Genomic DNA, 25,451 nt, shown 5'->3' with positions numbered 1-25,451 from the left:
CTGGTTTGTTCAAATGATCAAATAAACTAACAAACTCCTAACTAATTTTATTAACAAAAGTAAAAGTTAAGGACAGAGAAGAGAAGGGGGATGGAAATGAGGGAAGAAGGGAAAGAGAGATAACACAAATCATCAACATCAACAATTAAAGGGAGTTTATTTATTAATACAGAGGTCCTAGAGATTTTAAAGGTATGTTGGGTAAGGAAGATCCTGAACAAATACACCAAAATAAAACTGATCAAAATTGGTCCAAAAAGAAGAAAAATCTGTTTCGTTTTATAGCTTTGAAAGAAATTGAATTTAGAATCAGAATCTTTGCCACAAAGAATTCTCCAAGCCCATGTAACTTCACTGTTAAATTCTATCCAGTAGTCAAAAAGCAAATAACAATAATCTTATGCAAATATTTTTAGGAAACAAAAAAAAAGAAGGGGGGGGGGGGTAGAAAGCATAACCCTAATTCCAACGTTGGCAAAGACACACCAAGAAAACCCATTACAGATGAATATTCCTTAGACGCATATTCAAAAATTCTTAAAATATCCAAAAATACAGTCAAAAATATATTAAATGAATCCACACTGAATGCTCAATAAGAGGGAATTTAGAGGAAGAGAAAGCAGCTCATTAGTCCTATGGTATTACACAACAGAGAGCACAGGATAACAATGATTACTGTGTCTCTCATTTCTGAAGGTTGACCACAATCTGCGGTAGTCCTTGCTTGGAATCTCTCATAGGGTTGCAGTCAGATGTTGGCCGGAGGCTACAGTCATCTGAAGGCTCTCCAGAGCATTACATCCAAGATGGTGGTCACTGGATGCTGGTTGTCAGCTGGGGCTGTTAGACTGGAGCACCTGCACACAGCCTCCACCTGGATTGTGCTTCTCACAGTAACGAAGCTGAGTGTCAAGTGGGAGAGTCTAAGAACACATGATGCTGTATGCAGAACCTGCCAGCCAGTTAAGGGCTGTGGCTAAAACTGAGAAAGCGTCTCTCCATTGTATTCTACTGAAATACAATACTCGGAATTCCAAGGGAAGTCTTGGGTCCCACCCAGATTCAAAGGTTGAGGAAATACCAAAGTAACGTTGTAAGTCAGCAGGTGGGATGGGATACATTGTTATATCTATCTTTGGAAAATAAAATCTGTCACAGTTGGCCCCATGGCCACCAAACTCCTATTCTTCTTATGGACAAAATGCACTCACCCCTTGCCCCCAAGAATTCAAAGTTTCATCTCATTTTGGTATCAGCTCAAAGGTGATCTCTTCATTTTAAATGAGGCCAGATGCAGATGAAATTCCCAAGTGTAGTTCATCAGGCATATGGTTCACCAAGTACAGCTTCCTCTTGATATGAAGAACCTGTGAATTAAGGAGACAGGTCACATGCCCCCACCCCATACCTCCAGGATTAAATGGTGAGAAAGGGATAGCATAACAACAATAGACACTCGTCTTCAAAATGGAGACAATAGGAGGAACACAGTATTTACTGGCCTATAGCAGATCTGAAATCTAGATGGGCACATGCTACCACTTTCTCAAGAGCTCTGCTTTTTTATGGCTCATAGCTCTACCCTCTAGGCTCTCAGCTCTGCTCTCTGAGGCATCTTTTTTTTTTTTTTTTTCCAAATTGAAATTTTTCCATTTTCCTAGGAAATGAGCTAAAATACATATCAGATTGTCAAATAGTATTCATATAAAACAGAGATCTTATTTGGAAATAGGGTCATTATGGATGTAGTTAGTTAATATGTGGTCATACATCAATATGGTATGCCCCTAATCCAATATGATAGTCAAAAAAAGGGGAAATTTGGAGACAGGCATACACACAGGAGAAAGCCATGTGAACATGAAGAAAGGGAAATGGGCAATGTATCTACAAGCCATGGAATGCCAAAGACTTATAGCAAATTACCAGAAGCGAGGAGAGAGGCATACAAGATTTTCCCAGATAGCCCCCAGAAGCAACCAAACTTGTCTACATCTCAATCTTGGACTTGTAACCTCCACAACTGTGAGTCAATAAATTTCTACTGTTTAAGCCACTAGTTTTTAGTACTTTCCTTTGGTAAACCTAACAAATACTCCTGGTATCGAGTTTTAGTCATCATTTTCAGAATACAGGCATTTAAGAGGCCACAAGGCTCAGGGCAAAAGGAAGAAAAAAGAAAAGAAAAAAAGAAAGAGATAGGCAAACCAATAAACAGATTCTTAACAATAGAGAACAAACAGATGGTTCCCAGAGGGTAGGCGGTGTGGGGGGGTGGGTTAAACAGGTGATAGCGGGGCGCCTGGGTGGCTCAGTTGGTTGAGCGTCCGACTTCGGCTCAGGTCATGATCTTGTGGTCGTGAGTTCAAGCCCCGCATCGGGCTCTGTGCCGACAGCTCAGAGCCTGGAGCCTGTTTCAGATTCTGTGTCTCCCTCTCTCTCTGGCCCTCCCCCGTTCATGCTCTCTCTCTCTGTCTCAAAAATAAAATAAACGTTAAAAAAAAAATAAAAAAAAAAAAACAGGTGATGGGGATCAAGGAGTGCACCTGTAGTGATGAGCATCAGGTGATGAAAGGGACTGTTGAATCACTAGATGGTACACCAAAATCTAATATTACACTGCGTATTAACTAACTGGAATTTAAATAAAAATTTTAAAAAAAAGAAAAAGAGGCCCAGGCAAAACAGAGAAGATCTGAGACACCCTACCTGGCGCCATAGGTATTTTCTTCTCTTGTCAGATACTCACTGCCTGTCCCAGAATAATAGATGAAGCCTCAAAGTGAAGTTTTACGGGTTATTATCTCCCACAGCAAGGAGCTTTTGAGTTATAAAGCATCTCCATTTTATAGTGCAAGAGACGTAGCTTATGTAACAGTCTTCAAAAAGTCATGCCTCTCTGAGTCTGCGTTTATTTACTATAAGTAAGCCTTACTTCAGGACATTCTATAGATACAGACTCTTTCTGTTAAAAAATATTGACGGTCAATTTGCCTGAAGTTCCAGTTGATCATGAGGGACTGGATCCCCCCTGATAAAGTGACTGCAAGCCCCTGTGCTTTGGCTTGTTCTTCCCCAGGAAATGGCCCTTGTTTGCACAGTTGAGTTACTTTCTCATTGAGCTCCCTGTCAATAGAAGTTGGGGTCCCAGGGACTTCTTTTCATTTTAAGTCATTCTCTGTCCTTTGCATTCCAAGCAGGTGGTGCTTGAGCCACTACAATTCTCTTAAATTGTTCATTGATTTCTCTGTACCTTAATGGCGTTAGCTTGATTAGACAGATGAACACACACACAAACAGACCTGTGAGATAAACCCCTTCGTAGCTTGGCATGAGAGGAATGGTATTTTAGGGCAATGCCCTGGAGATACTTTATTGTCCAGTTAATTCTACAAATGTACCTTTACAATTCTTAGAAGTCCTAATCCGGAGAAGCCAAGTTTTAAGAGTCATGCCCTTAAGCATCTTAGAGGCGCCAGTGGGCATGTGATCATGTGATCTCAACAAAGTGATCTCAAAGAAGCACTTTGAGATTATGTTTTACAGGTGAAATCCTGTTTTTAATAATTGTTCTGAGGCCATTTCCTACCGTGGGGGTCATTTCCCAGAGGATGGAGGGGATGAGAAACACTGCTATGTTTGCAACCACCTAGTCCTGACTTCTTTATATTTTATATAAATTAGGCTCTAAAATGAACAGCTTTGGCTCATCTGGGTGGCTCAGCTGGTTAAGCGTCTCTTGGTTTCAGCTCAGGTGATGATCCCATGGTTCATGACAAAGAGCCAGGTTCATGCTGACAGCACAGAGCCTGCTTGGGAGTCTCTCTTTCTCTCTCTCTCTCTCTCTCTCTGCCCTTCCCTTGCTCATGCTCTCATTATCTCTCTCTAAATAAGTAAATAAATAAACTTTAAAAAATAAAAATTAAAGAAAACAAATAAAATGAACAGCTTCTTTTTTAGTTCACTTCTCTGTTCTTGCATAGGAACACAGAAATTGCCAGTTGGCCCTTTCGACATTATGCCTGGAACTTTCTTTAGCCAGATTTGCAATATCATTTGAGAATTTGGGCTGTTTTTTTGAAAACGTGGTGTCACCTTATACAAGTGTCACCCTTTTCCCCAGTTTGCAATAACTGTTTCCTCTGTGCTCTTCAGTTTTCACTAATGGAGTCTGCCCAAGATCCTTCTAGATTCTGTCCACCACTCAGTCCAAAGCCAATGCCAAATTTTTTATGTCATTTATACAGCAGAACTCCACTTTCAGGAACCAGTTTCTAAATTCAGCTACCTATTCCCACTTAAAAGTACCCATAAAATTAGAATATACCAATAACTACTGTATTAAGCTCAGAATGTTTTAGGAAGTCAAAAAGAGCATGGCAGTGACTTCTCATTTCTGCTCCATTTTCTAGAACTTTAGTTGAGGTGACTCTTACAGCAGGGGAATAATATAGCCATGTTTGAAAAATAATAAATGCATATATTTTTACCCAAAATTTCCTGGAAATCTGTCTTGTCTGGTGTATTTGTTTACTAAAAATGTCAGCCATACAAAGGTATATTTATAAAGCTGTTTCATGAGACAAATAACTGGATGAAATTAATGTTGGCTGAATAAACTTAGATCCACACATTAAAATATTATGCCTATATTAAACACCATATAATGGAGCTGTGCCAGTTGTCTTGAAGAGATTTTCATAAGATAATATTGATAGAAAAAATAATATTCAGAGAAATATATTGAATGCCATTTAATTTTTCCACAGCATACTACAAAGAAATGTTATATATATGCTAATTTTATATATGCAAATTTGTGTTTTGTATGAATATGTAACAGAAGATCGATGCCAGATTATTTATGTGGGTAAGAAGTGAGGGTGGATATTCCATGAGTGGTAGGGAAATCTAGAGATGGTGAGACACACAAAAAAGATAAAAGCAAAATTAAATTAATTAATTAATAATAATAATGCTGCCCTAAACACCTTAATCACATACAAAGTGTATATGTTATATAATCACATACAGGATTGCATATATTTAATCACAATAAAATGAGAAAATAGTCTATATTTATAAATTCGTAAGTCATTATTTGCTTAGAAAAAATAAATATCCAGTTAATATAATCAGTATGATCATGATCATGTTCTAAGAAAAATCCCTATCATATATATATAAATGTATGTGTATATATATATATATATATATATATATTATGTGTTTATGCCTTTATACATTTATATGAGCAAGGAGAAATGTGTACAAGGTTTGTTGTAAAAATTAAATAGAATTGAGGTCAGGACAGGATGAAATTTTGTATGGCAATATATTTTGTCTTATTTCTTATATGTAACTATATCATAGTGTGAGACAACCACAAAGGCATTAAAAATGAAAAAAATAAACTGTTACATACTGTTGAGAATTTGGAAATAAAAAGTATTCAACTTCCCACCACCACGTGATCATTTTTAATATTTGAGTTTGTGTCTTTCCAAACACACACACAGACAAACACACACATTTGTGTGCATGCACGTGCGCACACACACACACACACACACACGCACACACTTATAGTAGTCCTTTGTTTGGTCCATAACATTTGATAGACTATTGCCAGGAAGAGCACTATACACAGTCAAGAAAATAGTGTTCAGATGATGGTACAAAAGGATTCTTTGTTTTACCACCTAATAAGTTATCATCCTTTGAGAGTATAATTAAAAAAAAAAAAATGCTTGCGGTGTCTCCTCTTTATCTCCCTTCTATCTACATCTTTACATTCTTCTCTTTTCCCTTAAAAACATGATAATTTCCAAGCATCAGAAAAACAAGCATGGAGACTAGGTAGATATTGGAGCATGGTTACTGGAGAACAGCTGCTTACAAAGTCACCCCTCTGCTAGAGTCTTGCATGCACAAATTTTCCTTTAAGTAATGTTGCCTTAAAGAAATGTTGTGAAAGGGCATCTGGGTGACTCAGTTGGTTAAGCATCTGACTCTTGGTTTTAGCTCAGGTCATGATCTCACGGTTTCATAAGTTTGAGCCCTGCCTCAGGCTCTACACTAGCAGCGTGGAGCTTGCATGGGATTTTCTCTCTCTCCTTCTATCTGCCCCTTCCCCACTCATGCTGTCTCTGTCTCTTTCAAATAAACTTAAAAGAAAATGTGAAAAATTAAATGGAGTCTTGGCTTCCAACCTCAACTGGGATTAAGACACTGTCTGGGAATATGTCCAGTCATTATACTAATTCTTTATTGATGCATAACACATTAGCACATACTTATAAACTTAAAACAATTATCTCTCTGTTTCCATGGGTCAAAAGTCTGGGCATGGCTTAAATGGGTTCTCTGTTCAAGGCTTCAGGAAACTATAATCAAGGTGTTGGCTAGGGCTATCATTTTACCTCAGGCTTGAGTCCTCTTCCAAGGTCATGTGTTGATTGGGAGAATTAATTCCTTGCAGTTTGGAAAAAAATAATAGATTTTTTTCCTCAAGGCCAACAGGAGTGAGAATCTGCTGTTTCAAGTCTCTGAATTCTAGATCTTTTTAAATAAAGACCCTCCTGATTTTATCAGACCCAGCTAGGATAATCTCCTTTTTCATAAACTCAAAATCAACAGATTAGGGAACTTAATTACATCTGGAGAAATCTCTTCATCTTTGCCGTATAACACAATCTAATCATGGGGATGATGTCCATTGCATTTGCCATATTTTATTTCCTACAAAAATGTCACAGGTTCTGTACCCACCCCTTGAGGGTGTGTAGAAGCCTCCCATCTCTCCACCCCCTTCTTCACAGAAGCTACTTCACCACTCCCAATGCTCACAAGACTCCAGACACTCCATTGTTTCTTTTATTTTCAAGAGATGAAATCACCAAAGATTTTCATGTTGGCAAAAACCCTGTCACCATATAGAGCCCTTCCCTCTTTCATTTTTCTATCTAATTTCCAAACAAGATTTAAAGAGTATTGTCTCTTAAAAATCCCAGCTGTTGACCTCCAACAGCTACCACAATGCAATCTCCCCTTCAGGGCCACTTTACAAAAAAAGGGATGTGGATGGGTCCCTTACACTTCTTCACCCTCCAGGCACTGTTCAACCAGCCTCTTGAGATTTTTCCTCCAGGTTCACTGCCCTGCCTCCTTGATGCTAAATCCACTTTACAATTTCTCTTGGTAATTCTTGATCCTGATAAACCCTCAGGGCTAAACCTCTGCTTATCTAAACTTCCTTCTCCTATTTCTTTACTTACTGACTTGCACTTTTTTTTTTCCTTTTAGGGGTAAAATAAGAAAATATGTAAAGTTTTGTAGAGTTTACGGTCTTATAAAAGGTGTTTTGTAACTATTAATGTGGTCATTAATTTTATGCATCAGCTTGGTTGGGCCATGGTGTCTGGTACACAGATATATGGCCAAACATTATTCTGGATGTTTTCATGAGGGTGTTTTTGGGTGAGGTTGACATTTAAATCAATGGGCTTTGAGTAAAGAAGCTTCTCCTAAAGAAGATCTCCCTATAACCTTCAGCTGAAAGCCTGAAGAGAACAAAAGACTGGCTTTCCCCAGCAAGAGAATTCTGCCAGCAGATGATCTGAGGAATTGAACTGCAGATCAACATTTCCTTTTCCCTGGTTTCCACTCTACTGGCCCACCCTACAGATTTTGAACTTTTCATTCTCCGTAATCACATAAGCCTATACCTTAAAGTTAATCTCCCCCGACCCCGTCCCAACACACACGCATCCTATTGTTTCTGTTGTAGAGAACCCAAATACAATTAGTTTTTCATATACCATCCAAAAGACTTGAGAGATAATAAGCATTTTTTTTTATTTTTGTGGCTTATGTTTTAATTTTGTACTTATGATAAAGATAGAAAATGCAAATGATTGATTAAGACTGTGAAATAATGGTTGATTTTTAAAAGATTAAGAAAGTATTTTGCTCAAGTACTACTATATTTTTGGTGTTTTAAAAATAATATTTCGCTTCTTGGTGAAATGTTTCATTTAGAGTAAAATCAGTGAATTTCAGGGAAAAATACCTTATAGCATGCTTAATTGTAACACAAGTCCTTAAGCAGTAAAAATTAATGATTTCTCATCCCTTTAGTATAAACTTCAAAATCTACTGGGACCCATAATACCTATATAATTTGAAACCTTCTTAATTCTTTGACTTCATCTGCCAACACTCCTGCTTGGTCATTAACTGAAGTCACGTGGACTTCTTTGATGTCTTAGGCCATTCTAAGTCAGTTCCCGCCTTGAGCTTTTGCATTGGCTTTGTTCCTATCTAGAACATTCTTCCCCTAATATCTGCAAAGGTTAATTTTTCACCTGCTTCAGGTCATGAATATATTAATAAGCATCCCAAGTTGACATATGGTTTCCCCATAAAATGACAACTCACCCTATTCCTTTCCTCTCTGCACTTAGGTCTTGCACTTAGCTTCCCTGAAGGCATCTGTCACTATATCATGCTACATATTAAACTGTGCATTTTATGAATCTCCTTTTATCCACCAGCAATACACTGTGCGTGTTTTACTCATATTTGTATCTGTAGCAAATTGAAAAATAAGTGTTAGTGTTTAACAAATATTTGATAATTTAATTCAATAATACTCCTCTTCTTGCTCCTACTCTATTGCTCAGAGACCACTGTTCTTTTAAAAAAAAATTTTTTTTGACGTTTATTTTATTTTTGAGACAGAGAGAGACAGAGCATGAACAGGGGAGGGGCAGAGAGAGAGGGAGACGCAGAATCGGAAACAGGCTCCAGGCTCCGAGCCATCAGCACAGAGCCCAACGCGGGGCTCGAACTCACGGACCGCGAGATCATGACCTGAGCCGAAGTCGGCGGCCCAACCCACTGAGCCACCCGGGCGCCCCTAAAAAACACTTGAAATGCAGCTTCTCATTTGCTCTAGCCACAAGTGCTCAATCGCCTTGGTCACTATCTCACACGACACAGATACAGGACATATCTATCCAGCATCCCAGAAAGTTCTATTGGATAGTGGTGTTCTAGACAGTGTATCTTTCCCTATAGCTAGCATAATGTGAGATTTACATTTAACTCGAATGCATTCATTGTCTACTGTGTGCCAAGTCACACAAATTTAAATCTCATCTCTTAAGTGTGATCAACTTCAAAGCCTCACTTTGCTTGTGTTATACATTCTTACAAGCAAACCAACATTAAAAAAAAAATGCATGAGCAAAACATTCCTAAATTGTTCCTTCAGAACATCCTCCCTTAACAAATTGCCTTTTTAACCTTGAACATAACATCACAAATAAATAAAGAGGATGCACACAGAGCATTTTTTAGCACTCCATTTTTTCTTCTCTTTCTATATTGGCTTTTGTTTCAGGCACATAAATATGGTGCTGTTCCCATGTCTGGGCAATCTCCACCCTAACCCATATTGGTTTTTAGCATTAATATCTCAGGTGTGAGATTACCTCTATATTTTGTCTGTAAGCAATGATCTAAATATTATAATCATTTCATCAGTATTAAAACAGAATGTCTAAAATAAGATTGTAACAAGAGTAAAACATAGCTCACACACAATGGTCTTTAACTGCGGTTTGAAATCACTCTTGTGCCACAGCCTCAGTTGAAACCACCTGCTAGTTTCTATTACATTCTGTGTAATGCCTCACAAACTTTTGTTGGTATAAACTTCTATGTCAATAATGAAATAACAAGTCTATTATAGTGGTTAAGAGCATGGCACCAGACTGAGTTGAGTCAAATTATAATCTTGCCACTTATGAGCTGTGTGAATGTGACCATAAAATACTTAACCTGTCTGCAAAATGGGGATTAACCTTTTGTATGGTATAACTGTTATAATAAATAAATGGCCTAAGTCATGTAGAGAAATTTTAAGGATGCATGAAGCATAGGAAACAAATGTTGTTTGGCAGTTTAATAGCAGTAATATTATTACCATTGTAACTTTAATTGTAATTTTTATCTGTTAAGGTGTATCCATTCATTGGTGTCCAGATAATTTTTCCCCCATGACACATTTTGAGATCTTCCCAGTCCCAGCAATTGCCTCCTATTCTGTGTTCCCTTAGCTCTCAGTATTTCTTATATATCACTTCTCACAGTAATATGATCATCTCCTTCTGTGAATAGTAATGCTTATTAAGTTGTGCTACACCACCTCCATTGGTTCCTGTGGGGGCAAATACATTTTTTCCTGTTTATGTAACGCTGGATGACACTTCTGGACGTGAAGAAGAGATCATGCTCATTCAGAGACTATGCATTTTGAGTTGGATGTAGAAGATCTGTAGCTGTAAGAGACCACAGGAATATTTTCTTAGGAAGGCAGAAAGGATGTGTTCCACTTATGAGGAGAAAGACGTGTAGAGATCTTTAATTGGTAAAAAGTGGGGACTGTGGTGAGAACAGATAGTTTACTAATAAGTATTTACTCTCCCTTTATTTTTTCAGTAACACGTACCCAAATTTGGGGGAAGAACATTGCCTTCCAGAATAATGAATGTTTTTGTCTGTCCCACTGGGAGCTAGATGCGGCCATAACTGAGTTCCATCCAATAAATTATAAGTAGAAACATTTAGTGGGTCTTTCAAGAGGGCTTGTGAAAAAGAAAGAATGAGAGCTTCTCTTCTTTCCTTCCTGGTTCCTGGAATTTGGATATAAAAGCTGGATCTTCAGCATCATTTATGCCCCATGAGGTCAACCTTGAGGATAGAAGCCAAACATTAGGAAAGAAGGATGCTAGCGTCCTGAAGACAAGGGAATCACATGTTGACTCTGGACTGCCTGCACAGAGACAGATTTGATGTGAGAGAGAATTAAATTTCCATCTTGGTCAATCCACTCTGCCTGCCACCTGTGGCTAAGTAAACCAAACTTAATCCCACTGATAGCCCCACCTTCCAGCACCAAGCACAAATCCCATCTCTTCCTTGAATGCTTCAATGAACACATAGATTTACAGGACTGTTCTTCTAAACCACAGAACTATTATATATATATATATATATATATATATATATATATATATTTCCACCCCCCCACAGGAAAAGTACTGTGTACTGACAGGTACTCTATATATATGATTTTTTCCGTAGTTCCACGCTAATCTCCAACTGTTCCAATCTCCAACTGTTCCAAGTCTGTCTTTTTGCAACAGTGAATCCCCTATGCTGGCAGACAATGGGCTCAAATATAACCTAAGGCAGTTATTGGTGTTTAAAATTACATTTTATAACAATTTATGTTTTTTTGCAAAGAAAATTGTACAAATCGTAAAAAGTAAATAAGATATTGATAATGAATGAGGTCTTTCATCATAATTATATATATTCAGTTTTATTCTCTGTGAGAACGTGCATGTGTGTACCTGGCATATGTATACATTTGTACACATATAACATACAAATATGTATAGAGTTTCATGTCCTGCCTTTAGTATTTAGCATTATCATATTGTAAGCCAGTGTTTATCAAACTTTTTAATTAATATTACCCCTTTAAGAAGACTTTTTAAATAACTTCTTTCCCTAATGATCACCCAATGGAATTTTAATGTGATAGACACCCCATTTCTCTGCTTATGTTCTATATGCAGAATTATGCTTTCTCCCAAAACCAATTTTCATCCTCTGGATGATGATATTGTACCTGCTGGAATGTGCATTGCAAACATATGGCTATGTTCATTAATATTCTAAATATTTTAATGTGGATTAATATGCAGCATATTTAATATCTGCAACACATTGGTTTAACCTGAATGTGACATAATTTGTCTCATAATTTGTGACATATTTCTCGATTGCCGAACATGTGCACGAAGCAGCATTTCTCCATCTTAACCTGCTCCAAAAGTAAGCTTTCGTATAAAAGGATATATGGAAGTTGAAGTCCTACAATATTTCATACAGAATATATGCAAAACATGGTAAAACAGAAAAGAGAATTTTAAAAGTCAAAATATATTTGGGGCACCTGGGTGGCTCAGCTGGTTAAGCATCCGATTTCTGCTCAGGTCATGATCTCGCGGTCTGTGAATTCAAGCCCCATGTGGGGCTCTGTGCTGACAGCTCAGAGCCTGGAGCCTATTTCGGAATCTCTGTCTCCCCCTCTTTCTCTCTTCCTCCCCCACTCGTGCTCTGTCTCTCTCTTTCTCAAAATTAAACATTAAAAAAATTTAAAACAATAAAAAGTCAAAATATAGTGATTTATTTATTAAATGTTTATTATTTTGAAAGACAGACAGAGCATGAGCAAGGGAGAAGCAGAAAGAGAGGGAGACAGAATCCGAAGCAGGCTTCAGGCTCTGAGGTGTCAGCACAGAGACCCATGAGGGACTTGAACTCACAAGATCGCGAGATCATGACCTGAGCTGAAGTCAGACGCTCAACCAACTGAGCCACCCAGGTGCCCCGAAAGTCAAAATATATCTAAATAAGTGAACAGAAATAATGCTTGTTTGTTGTGTCTGTGTACATAAACTTGATATACTTCCGGTTATTTCCTCAGAGTCTACAGTTGAAATTATTAATTTAATGATAAATAAAAATACCAAATATAATTGGTTTTTTGGTGTATTTTGCCAAAATACAATTTAATAAATAAAATTAATTTTGGGAATGCAAGCTGGTGCAGCCACTCTGGAAAACAGTATGGAGATTCCTCAAAAAACTAAAAATAGAACTACCCTACAACCCAGCAATTGCACTACTAGGCATTTATCCAAGGGATACAGGTGTGCTGTTTCAAAGGGACACATGCACCCCCATGTTTATAGCAGCACTATTGACAATAGCCACAGTATGGAAAGAGTCCAAATGTCCATCAATGGATGAAAGGATAAAGAAGGTGTGGTATACACACACACACACACACACACACACACACACACAAAGGAGTATTACTTGGCAATCAAAAAGAAAAGTGAAATTAGTCAGTCAGAGAAAGACAAAAATCATATGACTTCACTCCTATGAGGACTTTAAGAGACAAAACAGAGGAACATAAGAGAAGGGAAACAAAAATAATATAAAAACAGGGAGGGGGACAAAGCATGAGACTCATAAATATGGAGAACAAACAGAGGGTTACTGGAGGGGTTGTGGGAGGAGGGTTGGGCTAAATGGGTAAGGGGCATTAAGGAATCTACTCCTGAAATCATTGCTTCACTATATGCTAAGTAATTTAGATGTAAATTTTAAAAAATAAAAAATAAAATTAAAAAAAAAAGAGTAAATAGAGAACTGATTGTATAAATTATGATTTTTCATAAATGGATACTATTTTAAAAATTAGATATATATGTACTAATATGAAAGGATTTCCAAAATAGCTTATTAAATTATAAGAGCAAGGTGCAAAAAAATAAAAACAAATGAATAAATAAATAAATAAATAAAATTAATTGAATTTGAAAAGCCAAAATCATGTGATACTTACCAAATCCACTAACATTAGAAATAAAAACAAAATGGATTCCTTTATGATGCATTTAGGGGAAGAGGTGATATGTCATTGTTTCTTTAATGTACATTTTTACATTGTTTTTTAATGTGCATTCTGTGAGACTGATATTTTCCATGTGTTTATACCAGCTATGAAATGTTGGTTTTTGATCCTTGCAAAATTAGGCAAGTAGAAATCCCTGGAAAGATAAATACATAGTCAAAAGCAATGAGATCACAAAACAAAACAAAACAAAGGGGAAGAAATCTTCTGATCATCTTAGTGACTAATAAAAGCAAGAAGAGAATTTTCAGAAAGCAAGAAATTTAAATGAAACATTTCTAGAATTACAAGCACCATTTTATTTAACTTTAATTGGTTTTATTAATGTATGCTCCTCTTCACTTCAAAGTGATACTTTACCTATTTCCTCAGCTTAGTCTAAATCACTTACCATTTTAGAATTAAAAATAACAAATATCTCCTAATTGATTTCAATCCAACCATCATGCCTGGAAATCTTAGAGAGCAGACACAAACAGTAATAATTCCTTTTTATTGAGATTTAATTTCCTATATTAAGTGCAAAAACCACACTAGATCATTTATACGTTTGATTTGTATCTACATGAGAAACTTTCAAAATGTGTATAAAATACCTCTCATTGAACAGAAAAGGCAACCATGATTCCCTAAAGCACATGCAATAGTTGACCTGAAACCAAACATGTGTGGCTGCAAAGTCATGTGTTCTTTTCACTACTGTCTGGAGCTTGTGATCATAACAGTAATTGAGTGATATACACACACTGAAGCACCTGCACTCCGATGATGAATGAACATGTTCTTCAAAAAATGAAGTCTTTCTCAAGCTGTATTACAAAGCTGTAATCATCAAGACAGTACGGTACTGGCACAAGAATAGACACTCATATCAATGGAACAGAATAGAGAACCCACAAATGGACCCACAAACATATGGACAACTAATCTTTGACAAATCAGGAAAGAATATCCAATAGAATGAAGCAGGAAAGAATATCCAGTGGCAGTGGACAGTGACATGCAGAAGAATGAACCTGGACCACTTTCTTACACCATCCACAAAAATAAACTAAAAATGGATGAAAGACCTAAATGTAAGACAGGAAGCCTTCCAAATCCTCGAGGAGAAAGCAGGCAAAAACCTCTTTGACCATGGCTGCAGCAACTTCTTACTCAACACGTCTCCAGAGGCAAGGGAAACAAAAGCAAAAATAAACTATTGGGACCTCATCAAAATAAAAAGCTTCTGCACAGTGAAGGAAATAATCTGCAAAACTAAAAGGCAACTGACGGAATGGGAGAAGATATTTGCAAACGACATATCAGATAAAGAGTTAGTATCCAAAGTCTATAAAAGAACTTATCAAACTCAACACGCAAAAAACAAATAACCCAGTGAAGAAATGGGCAAAAGACATGAATAGACACTTCTCCAAAGAAGACATCCAGGTGGCCAACTGACACATGAAAAAATGCTCAGCATCATTCATCATCAGGGAAATACAAATCAAAACCACAATGAGATACCACCTCACACCTGTCAGAATGGCTAACATGAACAACTCAGGCAACAACAGATGTTGGCGAGGATGGGGAGAAAAAGGATCTCTTTTGCAATGTTGGTGGGAATGCAAGCTGGTGCAGCCACTCTGGAAAACAGTATGGAGGTTCCTCAAAAAACTAAACATAGAATTACCCTACGACCCAGCAATTGCACTACTAGGTATTTATCCAAGGGACACAGGTATGCTGTTTCAAAGGGGCACATGCACCCCAATGTTTATAGCAGCACTATCAACAATAGTCAAAGTATGGAAAGAGCCCAAATGTCCATGGATGGATGAATGGATACAGAAGGTGTGGTATATGTATACAATGGAGTATTACTCAGCAGTCAAAAAGAATGAAATTGTGCCATTTGCAACTACGTGGATGGAACTAGAGGGTATTATGCTAAGTGAAATTTGTCAGTCAGAGAAAGACAAATATATGACTTACCTCATGTGAGGGCTTCAAGATACAAAACAGATGAACATAAGGGAAGGGAAACAAAAATAAAATGAAAACAGGGAGGGGGACAAAAACATAAGAGACTCTTAAATATGGAGAACAAACAGAGGGTTACTGGAGGGGTTGTGGGAGGGGGGTTGGGCTAAATGGGTAAGGGGCATTAAGGAATATACTCCTGAAATCATTGTTGCACTATATACTAATTAACTTGGATGTAAATTAAAAAATAAATTAAATAAAAATTAAAAAAACAAACAAACAAACAAAATGAAGTCTTTCATTATGAACACAGTGTGACAGACTAAACCATAAAACTCTGGAACCAAAAGTAACTCAAGAGATCACATAGCCTAAATCCTTTATTTTATTTTTTTAAATTAATTAATTTATTTTGAGGAAGAGAGAGAGAGTGGAGGAGGGGCAGAGAGAGAGAATCCTAAGCAGACTCTCTACGCTGTCAGTGCAGAGCCCAACACGGGGCTCCATCTCATGATCTGTGAGACCGTGACCCGAGTCAAAATCAAGAGTCGGTACTTAACCAACTGAGCCACACAGGCACGCCTAAATCCTTCATTTTATAGAGAAGGAAATGAAAAGTGCAAGGGAAGTATTTGCCAAAGTTCACACAAACATTGAATAACAAAATCCAGAATAGAATTCAGTTCCTTAAACTCTGTAAGTATGCTTTTATTTCATTCAATGCCTCCCTTCTAGCATTAGACTGGTTTACAAAGATGCCTTTGGAGACTCCAGAAAGTTCAAAGCTACTTGTTCCCATCTGGAATGGCCTCTGTATGCCCTATTTATTTCTTTGTCCTTCTTCTCAAAGATGCTTTGTTATTTCTCTCACTATTAGGCTGCCAGAAATCACTTCTGTTTTCCCTACAACCGCTTTAGTGAGCTATAGTCAAATCTACAAGATATAATCTGCTGTAAATGAAAACCAGATCACTGACACTTAGAATTCTCTATAAATAGAGAGTGAATGGGACTCCTCTTTTTCTCTTCCAGACATCCTTCCACAACCTCTTAGTCCAGCGGCGTCCTCTGCAATAGTAAAGGGAACCCAGAGAAGCAACCTTGAAGTGAACAGTGCCTCTAAAGATACGTTGACCTTAAAAAACAACTATCAGAAATAATGTCCGGAGACAATTCAGTTGTGAGAAAAGCTGTGGTCATCTCTTTAACCTTAGAAAACATGCACATATTGGCCAGAACTTTAAAACTAAATTTGATATAAGATTTCACAACTTCTAGGGCACCTGGGTGGCTCGGTCAGTTAAGCCTCTGGCTTTGGCCCAGGACATTATTTCGCGGTTCATGGGTTCGAGTCCTGTGTCAGGCTCTCTGCTGTCAGCCCGGAGCCCACTTCAGATTCTATGCACCCTCCATCTCTGCCCAATCCCTCTCTCTTTCTCAGAAATAAATATTAAAACAAATAAAAAGATTTCACAACTTCTAGAGTAATTTGTACTGATCTGTTAGTCTTTTTCCTCCAACATACTAAATTTAGAATAGTGTCCAAGGATGTCTTAACAGAGTAAAATTATTTTTCTTGACAAACAAAACTGTGTTTATAGAATTTCATAAACAAATTTATTTTCAAATTGCCCACACCGATGGTATATTCAACTGGATGTGTATCCATTATCCCATCCATTATTAAGGTTATTAAGTATTTTTTGAGAACCTAGATATGCCTGACACCATCTTAGATTCAGAATATATGAAAATTAATGAGACACAATGCTTGTCTTTGTGACTTATTTCATTTTATCCTTAGAACGACCCTATGAAGTAGGAAGTACATTTATTTTTAAAATAAACACATAAAACAACCAGTGTCTAGATACATTAGTAATCCAAGTGAACTGCAAAAAGTCCTACATCTCACCTCCTAAATTTCAGAACTTGATCTGAATCCTAATATCTGATTCTCAGTTTGTGCTTTACTTTGACGACACCAGAAGCTGATGTTCTTCAACATTCATTAAGCTGTATTTCTGAAACTGGGCTTCCATATTTCAGAACCAACTCAGAAGGATTCCTGAGCAATCAAAAACCACCAGACCATTTTCCACCAACGGGTTACTGGAAGATCTTTCTGGGATAATAGAAATGTTCTATATGTTCACTGTCCAATACAGTTTACACGAGCCAATTATGGCTATTGAGCACCTGCAATGTGGCTAGCCTGCCTGAGAAAGTGAGGTATTTTTTTTTTTAACGTTAATTTACTTTGGAGAGAGAGAGCATGAGCAGGGGAGAAGCAGAGAGAGGGAAACGGAGGATCCAAAGCAGGCTCTGCACTGACAGCAGTGAGCCCAATGTAAGGGTAGAACTCACGAACTGTGAGATCATGACCTGGGCTGAAGTCAGATGTTCGACCAACTGAGCCACTTACGTGCCCCAAACTGAAGTTTTAATAGCCACCTGTGGCTAGTGGATGTTTTAATGAGCAGTGCAGTCTGAGAAACATTTTTATTTAAAGAATTTTAGCACATAATTGTATACAAAACAACTGGATAAATCATGACACAGAGGAAGCACATTGAATCAATGTTTCACTTTAAAATCAGAACTTCAGGGATGCCTGGGTGGCTCAGTCTCTTGATTTTGGCTAAGGTCATGATCCCAGGGTTGTAGGATCCAGCCCCACGTAGGGCTCCGTGTTGAATGTGGAGTCTGCTTCTTGACTCCATGTTGAGGGTGGATATTACTTCTCTCTCTCCCTCTGCACCTGCCCGGCTCATTCTCTCTCTTGCTCTCTCTCTCTCTCTCTCTCTCTCTCTCAAAAATTAAGTAAATAAATAAAAATAAAAATAAATAAAATCAGTACTTCCAAGCAAGTTCTCAGTTGCTTCCTTTGCATAGACCCTGGATCGCTGGCAATTCTCCTTTGATCATTTGGGTATTTGGATTGAAATATTTGAGAACATTTGAATGAAATGAGAATTATGTTTTTATTTATGAATTTTTATTACTGATTCTGCACAACAGAAAACAGTGAGTATATCCAGAAATCAGAATTCGAGTTTAATTAAGTCAAAATACATGGGTCCAGAGCAAAATTTACATGTTCGTGTCCGTGATCTTACAGTTTGGAAGTAGATTACTGAGAAGTTACTGACCTCCTCTTGTCTAAATTGCTAGCAAGATGTAAAGTCAGTGGAGAGGTCAGGTCTCCAAGCTCTCGGGCCAGGACTCTTTGTATTACCCCCAGCACTCTAGACCTTCAGGTTTAAGCTTCTTGTCAATACTTCCTTCAAGCAAAGGAAAAGGACCTCCTTCAGCCCTTCAAAAGGAAGGCGACTCTGACATCTGCTACAACACGGATGTACTTTGAAGACATCATGCTAAGTGAAATAAGCCAATCACAAACAGACAAGTACCGCGTGATTCCATTTATAGGAGGTGTTTAAAGTAGAGTCATAGAGACAGAAAGAATAGTGATGGCCAAGGGCTGGAGGGAGAGTGGCATGGGGAGTTTTTGTCTATTGGGTACAGAGTTTTCGTTTTACAAGATGTGAAGAGTGGGGCGCCTGGGTGGCTCAGTTGGTTAAGCGTCCAGTTTCGGCTCAGGTCATGATCTCCTGGTTCGTGAGTTTGAGCCCCACTTCGGGCTTTGTGCTGACAGCTCAGAGCCCGGAGCCTGCTTTGGATTCTGTGTCTCCTCCTCTCTCTGCCCCTCCCTCTCTCATGCTCTCTCTCTCTCTCTCTTAAAAAAAAAAAATGATGCAAAGCATTCTAGGGATGGATGGCTGTGACGGTCACCCATTATGAACATACTGAACACCACTCAGCTGTCCACTTAACAATGGTTACGAGAGTAAATTTTATGTTATGTGTCTTTCACAATTTAAGAAACCGGAAAAAGAAAAAAAAATCAGAAGCACCGTTTGGAACAGTTTGCATTGAAAACTGTAAAACGTGCATATCCTTTGACTCTGTTATTCTGCATCTAGGCACATATGACAAAGGAACTACTAAGAATGGAGGCATACATTTAGCTTCAGTTCTGATCTTTGAGTGATGAAAGACAGTACGGTAGGAGAGTTAGGCCTGGAGATTTGAGATCCCCGTCTGCCTCGATGTTAATCAGGCTCCTCAAGTCATTTATTCTCCCTGTGCTTAATTTCCCAATTTATAACATGAGTACATAACAGTACCGAGTCATTAACGTTTTAGTAGAGACTACGTTTAACAAATATAAAGGATTTAAGCCAGTATGGAAGAAAGCACCATATAAACACTTAGCAAGAAAGTGAAAAACCTAAAGATCACATATGAGGAGTTTTTCCATGGAACGTTCAGAAAATGGAATACCATACAAATATTAAAAATCTCAAAAGTTTTAGAAGAATTTTCAGTGACATGGAGAGACATCCACAATATTATTAAGTGAAAAAAGAAATAAGCTGGTTAACAAACAAACAAAAAAGGGGGAAACAAGACTTCAATAGACATTTCTCCAAAGGAGACATACAAAGGACGCACAAGCATATGAAAAAATACTCAACATTATCAATTATCAGGGAAATGCAAATGAGACAACAATGGGGCGGGTGGGTGGCTCAGTGTCTGAACCTTGATTTCAGCTCAGGTCATGATCTCAAGGTTTGTGAGAGTGAGCCTCCTGTCAGGGTCTGCACTGCCAGTGCAGAACCTGCTTGGGATTCTCTCTTTCCCTCTCTCTCTGCCCCTCCCCCACTTGCTCTCGCTGTCTCCCTCTCTCAAAATAAATCAATAAACATTAAAAAAAAAAACAACACAACTGGGGCGCCTGGGTGGCGCAGTCCGTTAAGCGTCCGACTTCAGCCAGGTCACGATCTCCCGGTCCGTTGAGTTCGAGCCCCGCGTCAGGCTCTGGGTTGATGGCTCGGAGCCTGGAGCCTGTTTCCGATTCTGTGTCTCCCTCTCTCTCTGCCCCTCCCCCGTTCATGCTCTGTCTCTCTCTGTCCCAAAAATAAATAAAAAACGTTGAAAAAAAAATTAAAAAAAAAAAACAAACAACAAAGAGCTATTACCTCACACCTGTAGGATAGCTATTATCAAAAAGAAGAAGTTATAGGTGTTAGCTTATAGGTGTTAGCAAGCGTGTGGAGAAATGGGAACGCTTGCCTACTGTAGGAGGAATGTAACACAGGACAGCAGCTATGGCAAACAATATGGAAGTTCCTCAAATATTAAAAATAGAACTACCGTGGGATCCGGCAATCCTACTCATGGGTATATACCCAAAAGAATGGAAATCAAATGTCAAAGAGATATCTGCATTCCATGCTCATTTTAGCATTATTCGCAATAGCCAAGATACAGAAACAACCAAAATGTCCATTAACAGAGGAATGAATAACAAAAATGTGGAGTATACATACCATGGGACATCATTTGGCCTTAAAAAAAAAAAAGAAGGAAATCTGCCATTTTAACAACATGGATGAATGTGAAGAACATTACGCTAAGTGAAATAAGTCAGTCACAGAAGGACAAGCGATTCCAATTAGATGAGGTATCTAAAATAGTCAAATATATAGAAATTGGATAGAATGGGGCTGGGGGAGGTGAAATGGGCAGTTGCTGATCAAGGAGTATGAAGTTTTAGTTAAAGAGATGAATAAGCTCTAGAAATCTGCTGTACAACATCGTGCCTATCGTTAACAATACTGTATTGCACACTTAAAAAATTTGTAGAGCTCACACTAAGTGTTCCTACCAAAATAAAAAATAAATACAATATGAAAAATGATATTTGAAATGTACTCCTTACTACCAAGAAGGAAGATGGGCCATGCATGAGCAGGAACTTTCCTGCTTCCATCTGTAACTGTGGAAAGTTCAGAAGTCTCATTAGGACTCAGAGAAGACTTGTAAGACTTCCTGGTAGACTGAATCATGACATCTCTGTAGTCCTATGATGAAATAGAAGTGAACATCAGCAGATGTGATTTAGCTAATTTGGAAACAGCCACCAAATTGTTTATGGTACACACATTGATTAACGTGAATCTCAGGAGCATTGCCTTGAATCCCTGAGGTGATATTCCTCCTCAGGGTTACCACAGTAGCTGTTCCAGGAATGGAGAACCTAAAGTTAAGGGCATAGTTCCATTGAAGATAGGCATGTTTTTAAAAATAAAACTATCATGGGGAGCCTGGGTGGCTCAGTCGGTTAAATGTCTGACTCTTAATTTTGGCTGAGTCATGATCTCACAGTCATGGGGTCAAGCCTTGCATCAGACTCTGCGTGGGGCACGGAACCTACTTAGGATTCTCTCTTCCTCTCTCTCTCTGCACCCTTCCCCCCCCCCCCCAAATAAATAAATAAACTTAAAAAATAAAACTATCATCACAACAGATGTCTATAATTTGAATCTTATAAGAAAGGGGTTATAAACACCTTGTGACACCAAATGTTATTCTCTTTTTATATATAAAATTAAGTTGGGGCACTTGGGTGGCTCAGTCACTTAAGCGTCTGACTTCGGCTCAGGTCATGATCTCACAGTTTGTGAGTTTGAGAGTTTGAGCCCCACGTCGGGCTCTGTGCTGACATCTCAGAGCCTGGAGCCTGTTTCAGATTCTGTGTCTCTTTCTCTCTCTGCCCCTCCCCTGCTCATGCTCTGTCTCTCCCTGTCTCTCAAAAATAAATAAATGTTAAAAATTATATATAAAATTAATTCTACATATAAGAAGTCAGGGAATTACGTGGTCCAATATACACAGGCTAATTGTTCCTTTGACATTTTTTAAATAATTCTAGATAATGTTGTTTAGGATCTCTGGCCATTAGGATAAAATTGAACATTGCCCATTTTGCCATTTCCAGTGTGACTCTTTAAAAGCTGGTAAACCACAATGCCCCAGTGCTAATTACTATCTGAGGTAACACAAATGGTAGAATTGTCAAGACAGGCTCAAGCCCATCAGAGATCTTGTCCAACATCAGATTTTACTCATAATCCCAAGGATACAGGCAATAATTAGGCTCAGACAAAGCCTAGAGAGGTCTTAATTATCAAGGTAGCTTTCCAGCTCTTTCTTCCCATATCAGACCTGCACATGCTACTCCAGAAGAGATGGGATCTCCAAGCAAGGACTTAAAGGTTATTACCTAACACAGTGAAGAGTATTTGAGTTATGAAACATTCTTCATTTTTTACCCCAGAAAGTCTCTTACATGACTTTCTCCAGAGATTTGCGCCTCATCAATTCTCAGTTTATCCACTATTAATAATCTTTTAACCAGGGAAGATCCTGCTAACAGCATTTATGAGACAAAGCCTCTTCGTCCAAGCAAATATCATTAGTCTATTTAACTGGGGGTCTGATTGATGAGGGCACTAGACCAGGCAGGTCACCAGCCTTCTTTTTCTTTACCTGTTATGTGGGTGGACAGCCCCTAAAGAAAGTGAGTGGATCACAGTTGTTTTAATTTCTCTCCTGTGGTCACGAAGAGAAACAAGCTGCATGAAATAAGATGGCCAATATCTTTAACCAGATGCATATTTTAGAATCACCTGGAATAATTATTTTACAATCCCCCCAACAATACCTAACATCCAAAGATTATGACTAGATTATGACTAGATAGGTCTTTGATAGGGCCAGAGTTTTTTGTTGTTTTTTTGTTTGTTTGTTTGTTTTTGTAATTTAATGCGCTCATCAACAATTGAAAACTACCATAAAATCTAGGGGGTCAGTCAGGTCTCACCCATCTTTTGACTCTCAATTAGATTTTAATGTGCTCTCAGTTGACCATAATCATTACAAATCTTACCCTGGCAGGTACTGTCTTGAAAAAACTATGTGGTCATGAAAGCAATCATTTTGTCACCATGTTGTAAGGGCATCACAAAACTGAGCCTAAGTCTGAAGACAAATATTTGGGCCTTTCTTATATAAAGACACCGCCCACATTGTTTAGTGATGAACTTTATTATGTCCCAGGTAGACAGAAAATGAAACTTCAAATATAGTCCAGAGGTGGGGTGCCTGGGTGGCTCAGTTAGTTGTCTGACTTCAGCTCAGGTTATGATCTCGCCATTAGTGAGTTCAAGCCTTGCATCAGGCTCTGTGCTGCCAGCAAAGACCTCACTTTGGACCTTCTGTCCCCCTCTCTTTCTGCCCCGACCCTGCTCGTTTGCTCTCTGTCTCAAAAATGAATAATATATTTACAGTTCAAATATAGTCCAGAGAGGTTGAGCCCGTTGGATTTGAGAATGTGAGAATGTGCTCCAAGGATTGTCAAGATGCCTAAAAGTGGTCTTTATGGGACAGCAACAGAGAGTTGGGGGAGCCACCTAAGCAGAAAAATCTTCTCAGCTCTTAATTCTGATTCCACGATAAGGCAGCCATGGTTTAATTTTTACAGTGAGTGTTTATCAGTGTTTATTTAAGTAATATTCAACTACATGCTGTGACTAAAGTACTTGCTATAGACAGGCACTAGTTTAAGCACAAAATATGCTACCTCTTGTATTAGGGTTCCCCAGAGAACCAGAAATAGAACCCAATAGTGTGTGTGTGTAGGCAGATAGGAAGGTAGGTAGGTAGGTAGGTAGATAGATGATTGATAGATAGATAGATAGGTGATAGATAGACTTATTTTAAAGAACTGACTCACATGATTATGGGGGTTGGCAAATTTGACATCTACAGAGTTGGCTGGAAGTTTGGTAATTCCAGGAGGAGTAGTCTTTAAGAGAGAATTCCTTCCTCTTTGGGGACCTCAGTTTTTTCCCTTAAGACCTTGAGCTGATCAAATGAGCTTTTCCCACATCGTGGAAGGTGATCTGTTTTACTCAGTCTACTGACATAAATGTTTTTAATACCCGAATCATGCCTTCACAGCAACATGTAGACTGGTGTTTGACCAATCAACTGGGCACCATGGCTTAGCCAAGTTGACACGTAAAAGTAGCCATCACACCTCCCTTAATCCTTCCAACAACCCCTAGTATCTTTATTTCGTGCCATTATCATTTCTAATTAGAAATAGGGAAACTGAGGCACACAAATTACAATAGAAATAGGGAAACTGAGGCACATGAATTACAAATTAGAGGTAGACACAAAGTATCCTGTGAATTCATAGGACTGTAACTTAGGAGTGAGATCCTGGCAATAAATATAGGCTATAAATATATAACAGAAGTGATTGAAGATAATCAGTTTTTGAAATCTTGCTTTATAATAATGCCACGGGAAAAGAGAGAGTTAAATTCTGCATAAATGGGTTGGGAAACACTAACCAAATTCACTGTGGATGCACCAGGTCTGCATACCAATACCCCAGGAGCCCCCACATATGCTACGCTTTGTCTAGCAGGAGAATTAAGACTTCAGTGACAGGAAAATAGGCTAATACACTCAATTTCCCCTGGCTCGTTTTAACCTTATTTGCTAACATATTTGCATTGTCTTTTTATAGTAATACCAGAACAAAGTTACCTGAAAGAAACGGGGTGGGGGGGGAGGGAAGAAAGTAACTGTAATTTCTGGGGGGAAAAATACCAGCCACATATTTATAGCATAAGTAAACAACCAAGGTATCAGAATCAGAGGAATAATAATGATCATTAGGATACACTGGGAAACTTTCATGTTCCATACCATGAAACATTCTATGTTGTTCGTATGAATATTTTATGTTCTATTTCCCTAGATTAAATCACTCAAAGACAATGGGTTTATTCCCATTTCACAGATGAGGATGATGAGGCACAGAGAACTTAAGTCTACCGACTTCAGCCAACTACTAGTGAGTGGGGCAGGATGCTTCTTCATGACATTTAACTGACTCCTGGAGAAGAAACACTATTTGTGGACTAATCTCTTATTATCTCTTGATTAACATTAGAGATGGTGAAATGGAAAAATGTGAAGGGAG

This window comes from Panthera leo, chromosome A3 (assembly GCF_018350215.1).
Source record: "Panthera leo isolate Ple1 chromosome A3, P.leo_Ple1_pat1.1, whole genome shotgun sequence".
NCBI lineage: Eukaryota > Metazoa > Chordata > Mammalia > Carnivora > Felidae > Panthera > Panthera leo.
This window is presented reverse-complemented; position numbering follows the sequence as displayed.